We start from the raw sequence: 15,901 nt of genomic DNA on the forward strand, positions 1-15,901 counted from the left end.
TTAGAAATGAACTGACACATGGCTATAAATGAAAAATAGTACTGCAACCAGAGTTCATTTTTTAAAACTTTAATGGTCCGGAAGAACACACACCTAAATTATATATCGATGGAAAGACAAAAACGTGTACAATAAGAAAAGTTGGGTCGTAAAAATCCAGAGTGGTCACAATTTTGTGAAATTGAAGTCAAAGGTCAGACCTAAAATTATCAACATTTCAACCACAAGGACAAAAAGGAGAAATATTCTGATATTTATTCAATAGAATGCTACAAAAACGATTCAATCATAAGCATATGCTATAAACGATGTTAAAACGACAAATTTGACTACTTATATGAAAAGCTGCCATTACAAAATGGCGTTTATTTGGAACCTTCTGAATCTTTTCCATTTAAGACATAGCAAAAGAAGAAGTGGCCTTGACCTTTTCACATCCATAAACTTTCATATTGTGTATAGTATTTCACTAAAGTATATTACAGAATTATTTTCTAAAGTATAAAACACCAGTTTATCAAATTATTTCAATATTTTTTCCATCTTTGAAAAAAACAAAATTCAAGCGCTGAAACAGTGTTTTTAATTTTGCTTCTTAAAGGTTGTGTATTTTGTGAAAATTAGTATCTAGTTATAGATAAATACATATTGTGTATTTGCAAAGTCTGGACAGAGCAGTTATAACACAAAATATACTATAGTCACCCGAGGCGAATGCGAGGTTTAAAAAAAAAATGAGTGTAAAACAAAGTCAGTTTGGTGCATGATAATTTTTTTAGTGGGATAATCCTGGTAAAAAAGTTAACTCATTAATTTTTTAAGGGAAGGATGAAAAATTATACAATGCAATGCCAATTTTCTAATGTTGTAATCAAAATCAATCATGATCCTTATATAACTTTTAAAAGCGACACACAATAGCTCAAGTATTCAGAAAATAGGGACATGAATCAATCTCTTAGTCATCATATGCGGATTCAGTACGCGTATTAGCATTACAAGACACTTCACTTTTTTATAAGAACAAGTTCGGCACAGGACAGAGTTTGTTCAAAGCAAACACAGTTTTTGAGTACAAATGCTATCTGGAGCTTAAATACCGTCACGATTCGGTCAAACTCGTCAGATATAGTCTTACCTTTGCATAGGAAACACAAAATAAATGTGAGTACAAAGTTTCGATCAATGTTCGTGACCCATATTCCCATATGCATATGCATGATGTATCTGCACTGCCAATTCCAAATGTAATGGTGCGAATGTTGCTACAGAAACGCTTAATTTTGTAATAGCCATACATTTACGAATTTTTGTTATCTTTAAGGACAGTATACGGTTCAGAAGCGCCTTTGCGTTATTTTTCATCAATTAACTAACAAATGAACTTTTGAGCCTAGGCTCCGTGTTGAAGACCGGACCGTGACCTATAATGGTTTACTTTTATAAATTGTGACTTGGATGGTGTGTTGTATCATTGGCACTCATACCACATCTTCCTATATCTATTAACAAGCTATGCGGGCATCATTTCCATAGAAATATCAAAACGAGGACATAGCTCATAAGAGCACTGGTGGCAGGGTGAAGTAATTGTTCTTCTTTTAATGTATCCTTGATATTTTCAGACACACCTTGGTGTAATTCTGAAAGTCTTAACATATATATAGACTTCAATTTTCCTGCAGCAGATATGGCATCCCCTAAATTGAGTTCAGAGCTAAACTCTATATTTCATATCCCTTGGCCCCACTGTGTCTGAATTGCGTAGTTGTCTGGGTTTTTTTTTAAAGGTTTGTCTTTTACACAAAAACACTGTTCTCATATCCAAACTACAAGGAAGAAACTGAGCGCGAGATCGTATAAAAGTGTCAGGTTGTGAGGATACATGTCGATCAGTTTGATCACATATATGGATTTTTGTTGTTTCTGATTTAAAGTTCCCCAAGGGTGACTGGGGAAACGAAACATGATCACTTTGTCTTTTCCCGACCGGCAGTAAAACGAAGTGGGGCGTCCGTTTGGCTGTGCGGGATGTATCAAGTTCGCAATCACGTCCGGTCAGAATGGGGACGTTAAGTCCGATGCCTGTGTAAAGGGAGTGTCACGTTCTTTGCACGTTAAAAATCCTGGCATCAACTCTTTGAGGAGTCCGTAGATGGCATGTTGCAATGGAAAATTTCTGTCCCAATCCAATATACCATCATTTTCCAGTGGCAGTCTAAATTTTCCCGATCATCATCCCGAATGGCCTCTATTATGACAAAACCTACCTATTGTTTTTATTGTTAACTTGTTCTCGTTCTGAACATGCATGAAATATTTGTCACTGGACCTTAAGCAACCAACAATCAATCAATCAATCTAATTTAAAGACGCACCAATTTTGCCTTCTGGTGCAAGTCTCATAACATCACTGATGATTCGCCCACTGAAAGCAGAATATTAACAGAAGTTGGTTTTAGCATCACCTTGCCACACACCAAATCTCTGCGAATCTTCAATAGTACTTTTCCCCCGACCACTTGCATGCATATTAATTGCTCTGAGGTTAAACATTGACATACAATGTATTTTCTATAGTCATTATCCGGAAAAATCTCTTATCCGAAGGATTTGGTTAACTTTTATATAAAGTTAAAATTTTATTAACAAAACTATAACTGATTTACAGAAAATACACGAAAGAAATACTATATATATTCAAATAACTCAAAAATAAATTAACTTCTCCTACAAAATCTACATAATCACATCGAAACTATCAAATTGATGGTGAAGTAAAAAATAAATGGTGGAGCTGATTGACGGATAGGAAATTTCCGTAATTAAAAAAGGTACAAATGATGTTTTTATTTTTGAGTTTTTGACAAAATAGTTTGGAATTTGCCCAACAAAATTTGCATGCAGTATCGAAATAATATGTTTTGTCCTCTCAAATGTCAAATACTATTTTTTAATCATATGTTTTCTCGTTTTCAAAGAAAACGCGTTAAATTTCTATCTAAAAAACAACCAACTTTAAGTTTAAAAGTTTTACTTGGAGATGGTATTATATTTATGTCTTCATCATTCCGATGATCCTTGATGATATGTGCATAGAAAATATTTACGAAAATAGCGGGAAATTTAACCAAAAAACATATTTTTGGATTTTAAGGTAACTACCCAAAACCGTAAATTGGGGGGTACCCCCATTAAAGGGATAAAATACAAAAATGTGACCATAGAAACTTTTTACGACCCGACGGAAATTAAAATATAGATATTATTCTATCATTTAAAACAATTTGCAGCCGTGTGTTATTCCGGACCATTAAACTCGTTAACTAAGCGTCTTTTTCGATGTCAGTTGCAGTACTAAAAGACAAACAGACAAATAATAGTCCACAAGAAACAACATAGAACACTAATGACTAAGCAATACGAACCCAACATTATAACCAATCTTAACTCAATCTCTAAACATATGGTTATCTATATTTCAAAAAGTTCTTTGTTAAGTGAATAATTTAATTTTTGATGTAACGCGTCTTCTGATTGGCTGACGTTATTTTGTTATCATCCCATAGATATAATTTAGTCATGTGACCCTGACGTCATCAACGTTTTTTTATGGTTTTCTACGGTTTAAAATGAACTTAAGAATTAAATTATAAGCATTGACTGTAATATTTTGTCTGTCTATTGGAAATAGCATAAAAATATGGTGCACACTGTTAAATAACCCGCTACGCGCGTTATTCAGTGTGCACTAAATTTTTTATGTTATTTCTTCATAGACGGAAAAAATATTACAGTCATTCCTTAAATGTTTTTCTCTACAAGGGACTTATTTTCAAGAGTCAATACCAATAAAAAGGATGTGTTATGATTGCCAATGAGAAGTGTCTACTAGAGACTAAATGCAACAGGTATAGAAGTTAACAACTATTGGTCTTCGTAATCCAGTTCAACACTGAACAAAAACGTTACCGGATAGAAGGCAAAAAATGTAAACAATAAAAACAAGAAACTAACGGCCTTTTAAGTACAAATCAAAAAACTAAAACAAATATATGATATGCAGCACCAAACACCAAACACTAAATTACAGGCTTCTTACTTAGGATTAGCACAAAGAGAACTTCCGGAGTTAAACTCATTAGCTGGTGCACAAATTTACTCCTTACCTGGACAGTGATGTAAAAGTACAAAAAAGAGCAACTCATTACAACGTTGAAAAGGGCAATCATACCAATTACCAGAAAACTTGTTTGTATTAAGGAGGTAGACCTAGGTTAAGGGAAATAACTCTTAAAATCATCAGTACGTTTGTGTCAGCCATTTTCATAAATATGTTCTAAGCTTCCTGGATACACAGATTATTTCCAATCTGTTTCAGGTAAATGCTTAAAATTCATTGACGAAACTTGACTTTTACAAACGCATTACTGATTTAAAGAGTTATCTCCCTGAACCAAGGTCTACCCCTTTAAATCATCAGATAAATACAAAACACATTGTTCACTACAATAGTATGTGTTTTAATTATTTATGTGAAATTGTAGCTTTAATTTATTAAGGAAAACAATCGAATTTCTTTATAAATCATCTGTACATAATCAAGAAAAGACAAGAAAATCTTAACAAAAACTCACAAGTCAACAAGTCCAGGTTTGAGAATATGTATTTAAGAACAAAAATTTGAATACTTGTTTTAAAAAAAAACCCACTTTAATCAGGGTATGAAATTAGCAGGGGCCCACAGGCCAATGTCATCTAAAATTCGGTGTGGGCTACTGAAATTTCTGCTTTTCTTGTATATATGTAGGCTACAAAATTTAAGCTGTTGGCTACCATTGCCAAAGTATTAAGTACTATCCCCGCTTTTAAACTGGAAAAACTGAGTGTTATAGCTACCTGCAAAAGTTTTGTCACTGATGAAATTGCTCTACATTTTCACTTATGAATTACCATTCACTTTTTCATTATATTTTTATAGCGTTGATCTATTTGTGCTAATTAATTGTTGAAAATATGGAAAATTAAATGCGTACTTATGGGGTTTGTTAGATCATTATCTGGTAAATATTGAAATTGAAAAGCAAGGAAACGTTAGATCTTCTCTCTTCAAAGATTGAGTATCATACGGTTAATGAGACATTTTCTATTTTTTTAAACTCCTTTGTGAGTTGAAAAGTTTATACGAGTACGAGTTCAAATTAACAATGCAACCGGAAGTTGGTAGCCTGCAATCGTGTATCTGTTATACTATACTTTGACATATATCACTCATCACGCTGCGTAGCGGAATATCTGTCCTCAATCAAATACGAAATCAAGCGTCAGACTTGGACCTCTTTTAAACCAAGTTTTACTGTGCGTACTGCTGTGTGTTTCTTTATTTCTCATTTTGTAGATGTTTTGAGGGAGGTTGAGATTCCATACAATATGTTTTATCCCGCCGCATATTGCGCTTGTCCCAAGTCAGAAACCTCTTGCTTTTATTAGTTTTATAAATTTTCTTTTAATTTTGGTTTCTTTATACATATTATATGTTTCTGAGTTTGGTATGACGTCCTCGTTTTAACTTAACCAGCACATATTTTGTGTATATTGCAGCTGTACCCGCTTGCGGGTGTGCGAGTTTCTCGCTATGCCGAAGACCCATTTGTGGCCTTGCTAGACAATGTTATGTCTTATTAGAGCACAGATATATATCATGTATAATTTTTTTCTCTCGGTCTTTTTTATTTTGGGGTGCTCAATATATAATTTTGTAGTTTTGTGGGATAGCACACTGCTTAATCTAAATTTGTTTTAGAGAAGCACACTGTTTTATCTTTATTTTTTTGGTGAACATACTGTCTAATCTATATTTTTTTGGTGAGCACACTGCTTCATCTTTAGTTTGCAGGTTTGAGGGTCCATATTGATCAAGCTATAACTTTTTAAGTTTTTGGTGGGTCCAAACTGATCAGTCTTTAGTTCTGTTAAAAAATTGACTGTATTATATTTTTTTCTGTATTATGTACGATTCATAAAGAAAATTTTTTTTTCTTTATAATTGAAAACTACCCTTTCACACGAAAAACAAATAATATTGTGGTGAAAGATTATAAGTATCCCATCCGACAAACGTCTTATGGAGTACATGTATATCAATTACAACAATGCTTAACAACACTCGCATATGTACCATAAAGGTCAATCACTATCAATCGGAGTTTCAAATAGCGTAATTATTCTCATGACAATACTGGCAATCTTCTTATAATAATTTATCTGATTGTTTCAAATATTGGTTTGCAAAGTCAATCTCAAGTTCATATCATCACATGAGCAAAACATTTGGCGTGTATGTTTATTTGATTGGTGACCAATGAAGAGAAACGGGAATGACACGTGTAGGATTGAAATAAAAGAATTTGCTATCCATTAATAAAAAGCAAGTGGCTCAGCTCATATGATAATCGACTATCGAATGTTTTAAGCAAAAGAAGAGCGACAAATAATATTTTGCAATAATGGCTTTTGGTGGTAGATTATTCATCTATGAAATTCAATCGGACAAGGACGAAAACTTGTTAAGAGTTATGACATGCAGTTCTGTTATTACGTATTGTTATTACGTATGTGTCTATGCTTTTCAACATGATTATATTCGTTATTTTGTGCCGGAAAAATATGATCTCTCCTACTACGATTCTTATGCAAGGTTTAGCTGCAGCTGATTTTCTAACTGCATTTTCATCCTATGGATTAGAACTTGTATTCCAGACATTATATGAATGTGAGTACGACCGTTTGGGTCGTGATTTAACCATTTGTCATTTACAATACCCGTATTGTTCGATCGAAAATCATTTGTCAATACTGTCGTCTATGTTTCATAAAGTATCATATTTGATGACAACATTTCTAGGTTTGCAAAAGGTTATAGCCATTTTGTTTCCAATTTGGACCAAATTTAACCTGACTAATCGTAAAGCAATACTTTGTTGTATTTTAGCTGTTCTATTATCAGCATCAATTAGTCTTCCAAGGCATTTTAGCTTTTCTTTACAATATAACCCGACTTTTAAATGCATTTACATTGATAACAAATCAAGGAAAGAGATTCTAGAATATAGTTCTGTTTATTACCTTATGTTGCAGACTGTTTTGCTGTTTTGCTGTTGCGTTTTAATGCTTATGTCAGCTGTTATTATTACCTACAAATTAGCAAATAATCAGTTTCGAGGACGAATGACGGACCAAAGAAAACCGGAAAGAAAGTCGGTAGTAATGATCGTGATTGTACTAATCACATTCCTGATTACAGAGGTTCCGAAAGTATACATTTATTTATGGTTTAGCATCATTTACATAAATGGACATTATTTTAACAGAATTATTGATGATACATCTTGGTCATGGAGTATGGTAGTGAGGTATGAAGCTGGTATGGCATACTTCATAGATATATTTTCAGACGAATCATACAGAAATCAAATGACCAATGAAGAGGAACTGATGTCGCGATTACTTTCTACGAATGGCATCCATAATATAATCAGTAATTATGATAACAGTAAAATGGTTATATTGATGTTTGTTATGGAACAAATCAAGCTTTTAACAGTGATAGGTTGTTTGTCGAATTTTGTCATTTATTTGCTAATGAGTGCAAAATTGAGGAATGAAATAACTTCACTGTTTTAAAAAATTAAGATGTATAAAGTAACGAACATGTAATTGCATCCAGTGCTAATAACTATATTGTGTGAAAAAAACCACCATACTGTGACCGAAATTTCTAAAGGGTGAAGGTTTTGAAACGTTAACATCCGCTGTATTTGCTTGCACCTGTTCTAAGTCAGAAATCTGATGATCAGTAGTTGTTGTTTATTGATGACAGTAGTTGTTGTTTATTGATGACAGTAGTTGTTGTTTATTGATGATCAGTAGTTGTTGTTTATTGATGACAGTAGTTGTTGTTTATTGATGATCAGTAGTTGTTGTTTATTGATGACAGTAGTTGTTGTTTATTGATGATCAGTAGTTGTTGTTTATTGATGACAGTAGTTGTTGTTTATTGATGATCAGTAGTTGTTGTTTATTGATGACAGTAGTTGTTGTTTATTGATGATCAGTAGTTGTTGTTTATTGATGACAGTAGTTGTTGTTTATTGATGATCAGTAGTTGTTGTTTATTGATGACAGTAGTTGTTGTTTATTGATGATCAGTATTTGTTGTTTATTGATGACAGTAGTTGTTGTTTATTGATGATCAGTAGTTGTTGTTTATTGATGACAGTAGTTGTTGTTTATTGATGATCAGTAGTTGTTGTTTATTGTTGTTGTTTATTGATGACAGTAGTTGTTGTTTATTGATGACGTTAATAAGCGTTTCTCGTTTCTCGTTTTTTAATATAAATTAGATAGTTGGTTTTACTGCCTGAATGGATTTACAGCAGTCATTTGTAGAGCCGTTTAAGGGGTGCTGTTCAGTGTGAGGTCAGACTCTGTTCGCGTGCTTAATACCGCACTTTGACCTATTATGGTTTTTACTTTTACGTAATGTGACTTTGATAGAGAGTTGTCTCGTTGGCACTCATACCACATCCTCCTATATCTAGAAATATCTAAAAATTGATATTTCAAGGCTAACACTTTACACTTTACTTAGAAATAGACGATTGAATTTATATCATTTAGAAGATCTGTAGATGCCATCATTGTCTAATTTGAGGACATACACTATATTGTTTCACGTGAAATATACAAAGAATACAAGTTTATTGAGGATTTTTTTTTCAGTGTTTTACCTTTGTATATAAACATTGATTTGCTTATTTGTAGTTGTTTAGTTGACAACAACAAACAATATATAGATCGGATTAAGATAAACATACAACGTCATAACCTCCCCTGTAACTGTATTGTATGCCCTTAATGAGATACTAGATGGACAGATTCAGATTGCTTTTTTGAACTGGATTTATGTTTAATGTATTATTAAATGTTTGCTCTTTTTATTCTGTGTTTCTTTATTTACTCCCTAGTTTTAATAACTTGGGTTGATTTTGTTTTTCTATTTTCGACTTTTCACGGTTGAGTTGAGCGCCAAAGAATGAATAAATAATTAATTTTAAATCGGTACTGATTATGATTGTGTTACTGTATGTTGTGTTTAGTTTTAAAACAAAATGGATAAGAAAACAATGGATACGTAAATTTTATATTCAGTAAAAAAAGTATAGGCAGTGGAATAAAACATTCATTTCCCTTAGCTTGTTTCGTGAGATATGACAATTTGTACGCCCTCGAAAAGACATATTTCCCTCTGGCGATGCCCTCGTGAAATATGATTTTTCTTGTGTGTACAAATCCTCATATTTCCCTCAGACACGGGAAATAAATATATATTGTTCACCGCAGAGTAGTCATATTTCATAAGGTATATATGATTTGTCGAAAAAGCAAATCTTCAAATCTCCCTGATTCACTGTAAATTAATGTTGTATTCCACGGTGTATGTTATGTTGACTATATGAACATCAAATAGTAGATTACATACATTAATGTTTTAACTAATGAAAACTTGCCGCCACAAAATCCTAAATGCAGTGTTTAAAAGTAGCGTTAAAACACCAAAATTCAAAATGAAATCATTAATTTGTAACCTTTCATTCGATTGTTTTATAATTTAACACGACATACATTGATAGACAATAGGGATAATACGTTAATTATTTGACTTTTTGTTTTGAACGTCTGAAATAAATTTGAACATGATACTTTGTTTTTTCTATCGCTATCTAAAAAAAACGTTCAAAACGTTACGTACAATAACTGCGCGTAACGGCGTACAATGCAGACAGACTTTTCACAGGGGAATATGAAGATTTTTTTCGATTACAATTGGGATAGTTCAACCGATTAAATTTTGATAAAACTATCAATATGTATGAACATTGAAATAATGACAAAAGACCAGCTTTCTGTGCATTTATTTTCACATGCAATGCCGACTAGCTGTCTGTGCATTTGTATTGACATGCAATGCCATGAATGTGTTTTCTGTGTTAATTGACTGATGATAACAAATTGATTCTTCAAAATACTTACTAAAGATAAACTAACTGAAGGTAGATATTTGACAGAACTTTCAAACTTTCAGATTGTAATGCCTTTTAAGTGGTATTTTTTAAACCTCATATTATTTAGATGTGTGCACCATTCGTCTAATTTAAAGTGAAAACGCGCGTCTGATAACATGAACAATTTACTTTTTAACCCATTTCTCTGACATCCATCTATTGTTATAAAAGTATATATGTCATTGTATGTTCGGATACCTTAAAATAAGCACCAACTGTACGTGTTAAATAGTTTTCAGTCAAGAACAATAAGATTTGCTAGGGAAATATTCTTCTAGAATAAGAATGGTTGGTATACAACCTGTTGAAAATGATATCTTAGGTAACTGGTATAAAAATATTTAAAATTACAGGAAACTTACTCTTGTTGCCACATTACAACATTTGTGAAACGATTATTTTTTTCCTCATGTAAAGCTCTGTTTCCTCGTCCTGCTTTGGCTCTATTCATTTGCCTTTTTGGTTTACATCTCTGGATCTTTTTATTAAGCTTTGATTTTCAAATATGTTGGTACTCAAACATTATTGGAGAGACATTGATTTTCAAAATGCACATCTGAGGCAACAAAATGGTATTATTTATATTATTACTACCACTAGGTTGAATTCTCTGCAAGTGAACTGATTTATTCGGGTTATCACGAGCTCAGTAACCAGTACACTGGTATAGGCAAGTAAACACATTTTGTTGTTATTGAAATATTCCTGTTTCAACATTTTGAAATTATTTTGAATTAAGGAATTATCTCCATCATGCGGAGCTTTGATTCCTTGCCTTGCTTTGACAATTTTTTTTGTCATTTTTGGTTTAGAGCTCTACATCTTTTAATAAGCTATTGATTTCTAAATATTTTGGCTCGAAAATCTTTTAAGTCGAAATGCGGAATTGGATCAAACACCGTTTATGTTATTACAGTCAACCATCAGTGTACATAAACCGTTTTCATTTAGATTTTTCACTTTCAATTTTTGCTCAGTCTTCATTAACATTATGTATACATATTCATTTGTATTATGATAATAAAAACTAAAAGAGAAATAGTACACTTAACCAAAACTATCTACACTTCATTGTATATAAAAGACCTAAAAGTGATAACGATATTCGGAAGTTTCAGAAAAGATAGACAGGGCTAATTTGTTGTTTAGTTTTCTATGTTGTGTCATGTGAGCTGTTGTTTGCTTGTCTTTTTCATTTTTAGCCATGGCGTTGTTGTGTCATGTGAGCTGTTTGTTTGTCTTTTTCATTTTTAGCCATGGCGTTGTCAGTTTGTTTTAGATTGATGAGTTTGACTGTTCCTTTGGTATCTTTCGTCCCTCTTTTCCAATCGTTGTTTTCCTTACTATGACCATTTAATTAATCTTTTCCCGTGAAATTGAGAGAAAACTCATTTACGTGAATGATATTATGTGAAATAAAACTGTCAGGTAAACTTGTTAAACTGTGTCACATTATCTATCATGGGATTGTCGTGCTAATATAAATCACATACAAATGTGGTGTCAAATGATAAATTCAAAATAGATTTCAATATCAACATTCAATCTTAGATTTTAATATTCAGTATTTGTTTTCATCTCTAAACAATAATTCAAATTATCATTGGCATACCAGCAAAAGTTAAAGTTGAAAATAAGCCCAAGGCTGAAAACAGACAAACGAACAAACAATAGTACACACCACAACAAAGATAAATAAATCTTGATCAACACAAACACACCAAAAACGTAGGGTGATCTCAGGTGTTCTGAAAGGACGTTCGTTTCAATCATGCAGAATACAATTTCAAAATTCAAAACTTGATCTTCAAATTGAGGAATTTATTCTTCATTTTATTTTCCCTCACTGGTCTTATACTATACACTGGAAACGTTTGTCCTTAACAACTATTTTCAACGGGATAAAATATATAACAAAAAAATCACGTTTTCAAATGCAGTTCGTTTGTAAGTCCTCTAAGTTCAGTATTTTGTGATTTTACTTTTTTGTAACGATAATTTGACGTTGACAAATATTTTGAAGGGGTAAATTCCACGTTATACCAGTTCGTAACTAAGAAAGCAACCAAATTGAATTACAAATTTTGTTTGTAAGTAATTTTTTAACAACAAAAACATGAAAGTCACATTTTGAGCCTCAGAATTGTGCATGTTGTGTTTTGGTCAACTTTGAAACCATTCTGAAGCGTAAGAAAGATATAAATAAATACGTCTAGAGTTTTATTTTTGCCATCATGAATATATATATGGCGTCACATTGTTTAGTTTTACTACGTGTCCATTGAGAGACATATTATTCAGAACATTACGAATGGATATCATGACGTGAAGATTTGATTGCATTAAAATATTTTGATTAAATTTAAACAGGATGAAACATATTACGTAACAATTTACAAGGAATCTACAAGTTTTTTAATTGTACAATTTTTAGATATAAAAAAACGGAAACTGCAGTTAAAGAAAAACAGATTTTTATACTCAATATTGTTATGTACTATATATATGATACACGATATCAACAGGATACTTTCTCTAATTTCATAACTTTAATTTGCAATGCACTTTTTATGCAGGGTAAATGGACAAATCTCTACCTTAGTACCTTACAAAAATATCATTGTACAAGAGTATTCATTGGTTGACGCATCAAACAGATTAATAAAAGTCATTTCAAAATATGCACTTCATAACTCATATTCACACGATGTTTGTACGAAAGATTCATAAGTTTATGTAACATTTATCTTTATTAGAAAACACCAAAGAAATGGCTAAATCACACCTCGCATATTTAACACTTACAGTATTAAAAATACAGCTCCAATCATTTGAGGTGACGAATTGTAATTAGTGAATATTCCACAAAGTTTAATATGAAAATATCAAATTATCACTTTCGTCGAAATATTTTCTATAAAAGCAAAGGAAATATGTACAGAACAACATTAAATAGAAGTCTCCCAGTCAGAAGTGTCTAGATCTACTTGTTCAACAGACATGTCGATCGTTTTACCTTGCAATTTGAGATTGTCCGAAAATGTATTTGTGAAATTATCAAAACTGTTAACGTTAACGGTTTCTAAAGTGACATATGAAAGGCAGCATGTATTCCAATTCTCAGAAAATCAACAACAATCAAATCAGGAAGTATTTGTACTTGCCTTGAATCGTTACTGCATTTGACATGATGAACTTTCAGTACTGTTATATTTGCACTGTTATACATTTGAAACGTGACAGGAGATATTTATTGGTTGATGATAACTTTTTTTAAAAGTATTGTATATTGGCGTGGTAACGAATACTTCTGGGGCAAACGAAGAGACCATATTATTTTCATTGTGATTTACCATGTTTTGCATATGAAAAGCAAAACCTGTTTATGACAGTTTATTTTGTTTGAAACTCTAAATTACTTCTGGAGCAAACGGACTTACAAAATTATGTTTTGCATATGAATAATCAAACCTGTTCAGGACTGTTAATTTTGTTTGAAATAAATTTATAAAAAAAAATCAAATGTGGAATTTTAATGTATGCATAACTTTGTGTGATAAATTATTAATGCATTTTCAGTCTAATTTACTACACATAGGAAGTTGGTTTGGTAGTTGTTGTTTTTTAAGCAGAGTGTTCGCTAATTTTTGGAAAATCTACATATTTATTTGTGTTTAGTTTTAAAACAAAATGGATAAGAAAACAATTTATATGTAAATTTTATATTCAGTAAAAAAAAGTATAGGCAGTGGAATAAAACATTCATTTCCCTTAGCTTGTTTCGTGAGATATGACGATTTGTACGCCCTCGAAAAGACATATTTCCCTCTGGCGATGCCCTCGTGAAATATGATTTTTCTTGTGTGTACAAATCCTCATATTTCCCTCAGACACGGGAAATAAATATATATTGTTCACCGCAGAGTAGTCATATTTCATAAGGTATATATGATTTGTCGAAAAAGCAAATCTTCAAATCTTCCTGATTCACTGTAAATCAATGTTGTATTCCACGGTGTATGTTTTGTTGACTATATGAACATCAAATAGTAGATTACATACATTAATGTTTTAACTAATGAAAACTTGCCGCCACAAAATCCTAAATGCAGTGTTTAAAAGTAGCGTTAAAACACCAAAATTCAAAATGAAATCATTAATTTGTTACCTTTCATTCGATTGTTTTATAATTTAACACGACATACATTGATAGACAATAGGGATAATACGTTAATTATTTGACTTTTTGTTTTGAACGTCTGAAATAAATTTGAACATGATACTTTGTTTTTTCTATCGCTATCTAAAAAAAACGTTCAAAACGTTACGTACAATAACTGCGCGTAACGGCGCACAATGCAGACAGACTTTTCACAGGGGAATATGAAGATTTTTTTCGATTACAATTGGGATAGTTCAACCGATTAAATTTTGATAAAACTATCAATATGTATGAACATTGAAATAATGACAAAAGACCAGCTTTCTGTGCATTTGTGTTAACATGCAATGCCGACTAGCTGTCTGTGCATTTGTATTGACATGCAATGCCATGAATGTGTTTTCTGTGTTAATTGACTGATGATAACAAATTGATTCTTCAAAATACTTACTAAAGATAAACTAACTGAAGGTAGATATTTGACAGAACTTTCAAACTTTCAGATTGTAATGCCTTTTAAGTGGTATTTTTTAAACCTCATATTATTTAGATGTGTGCACAATTCGTCTAATTTAAAGTGAAAACGCGCGTCTGATAACATGAACAATTTACTTTTTAACCCATTTCTCTGACATCCATCTATTGTTATAAATGTATATATGTCATTGTATGTTCTTCTTTCGAATATCGGATACCTTAAAATAAGCACCAACTGTACGTGTTAAATAGTTTCCAGTAAAGAACAATAAGATTTGCTAGGGAAATATTCTTCTAGAATAAGAATGGTTGGTATACAACCTGTTGAAAATGATATCTTAGGTAACTGGTATAAAAATATTTAAAATTACAGGAAACTTACTCTTGTTGCCACATTACAACGTTTGTGAAACGATTATTTTTTTCCTCATGTAAAGCTCTGTTTCCTCGTCCTGCTTTGGCTCTATTCATTTGCCTTTTTGGTTTACATCTCTGGATCTTTTTATTAAGCTTTGATTTTCAAATATGTTGGTACTCAAACATTATTGGAGAGACATTGATTTTCAAAATGCACATCTGAGGCAACAAAATGGTATTATTTATATTATTACTACCACTAGGTTGAATTCTCTGCAAGTGAACTGATTTACCCGGGTTATCACGAGCTCAGTAACCAGTATACTGGTATAGGCAAGTAAACACATTTTGTTGTTATTGAAATATTCCTGTTTCAACATTTTGAAATTATTTTGAATTAAGGAATTATCTCCATCATGCGGAGCTTTGATTCCTTGCCTTGCTTTGACAATTTTTTTTTGTCATTTTTGGTTTAGAGCTCTACATCTTTTAATAAGCTATTGATTTCTAAATATTTTGGCTCGAACATCTCTTAAGTCGAAATGTGGAATTGGATCAAACACCGTTTATGTTATTACAGTCAACCATCAGTGTACATAAACCGTTTTCATTTAGATTTTTCACTTTCAATTTTTGCTCAGTCTTCATTAACATTATGTATACATATTCATTTGTATTATGATAATAAAAACTAAAAGAGAAATAGTACACTTAACCAAAACTATCTACACTTCATTGTATATAAAAGACCTAAAAGTGATAACGATATTCGGAAGTTTCA

This window comes from Mytilus edulis, chromosome 11, assembly GCF_963676685.1.
Source record: "Mytilus edulis chromosome 11, xbMytEdul2.2, whole genome shotgun sequence".
NCBI lineage: Eukaryota > Metazoa > Mollusca > Bivalvia > Mytilida > Mytilidae > Mytilus > Mytilus edulis.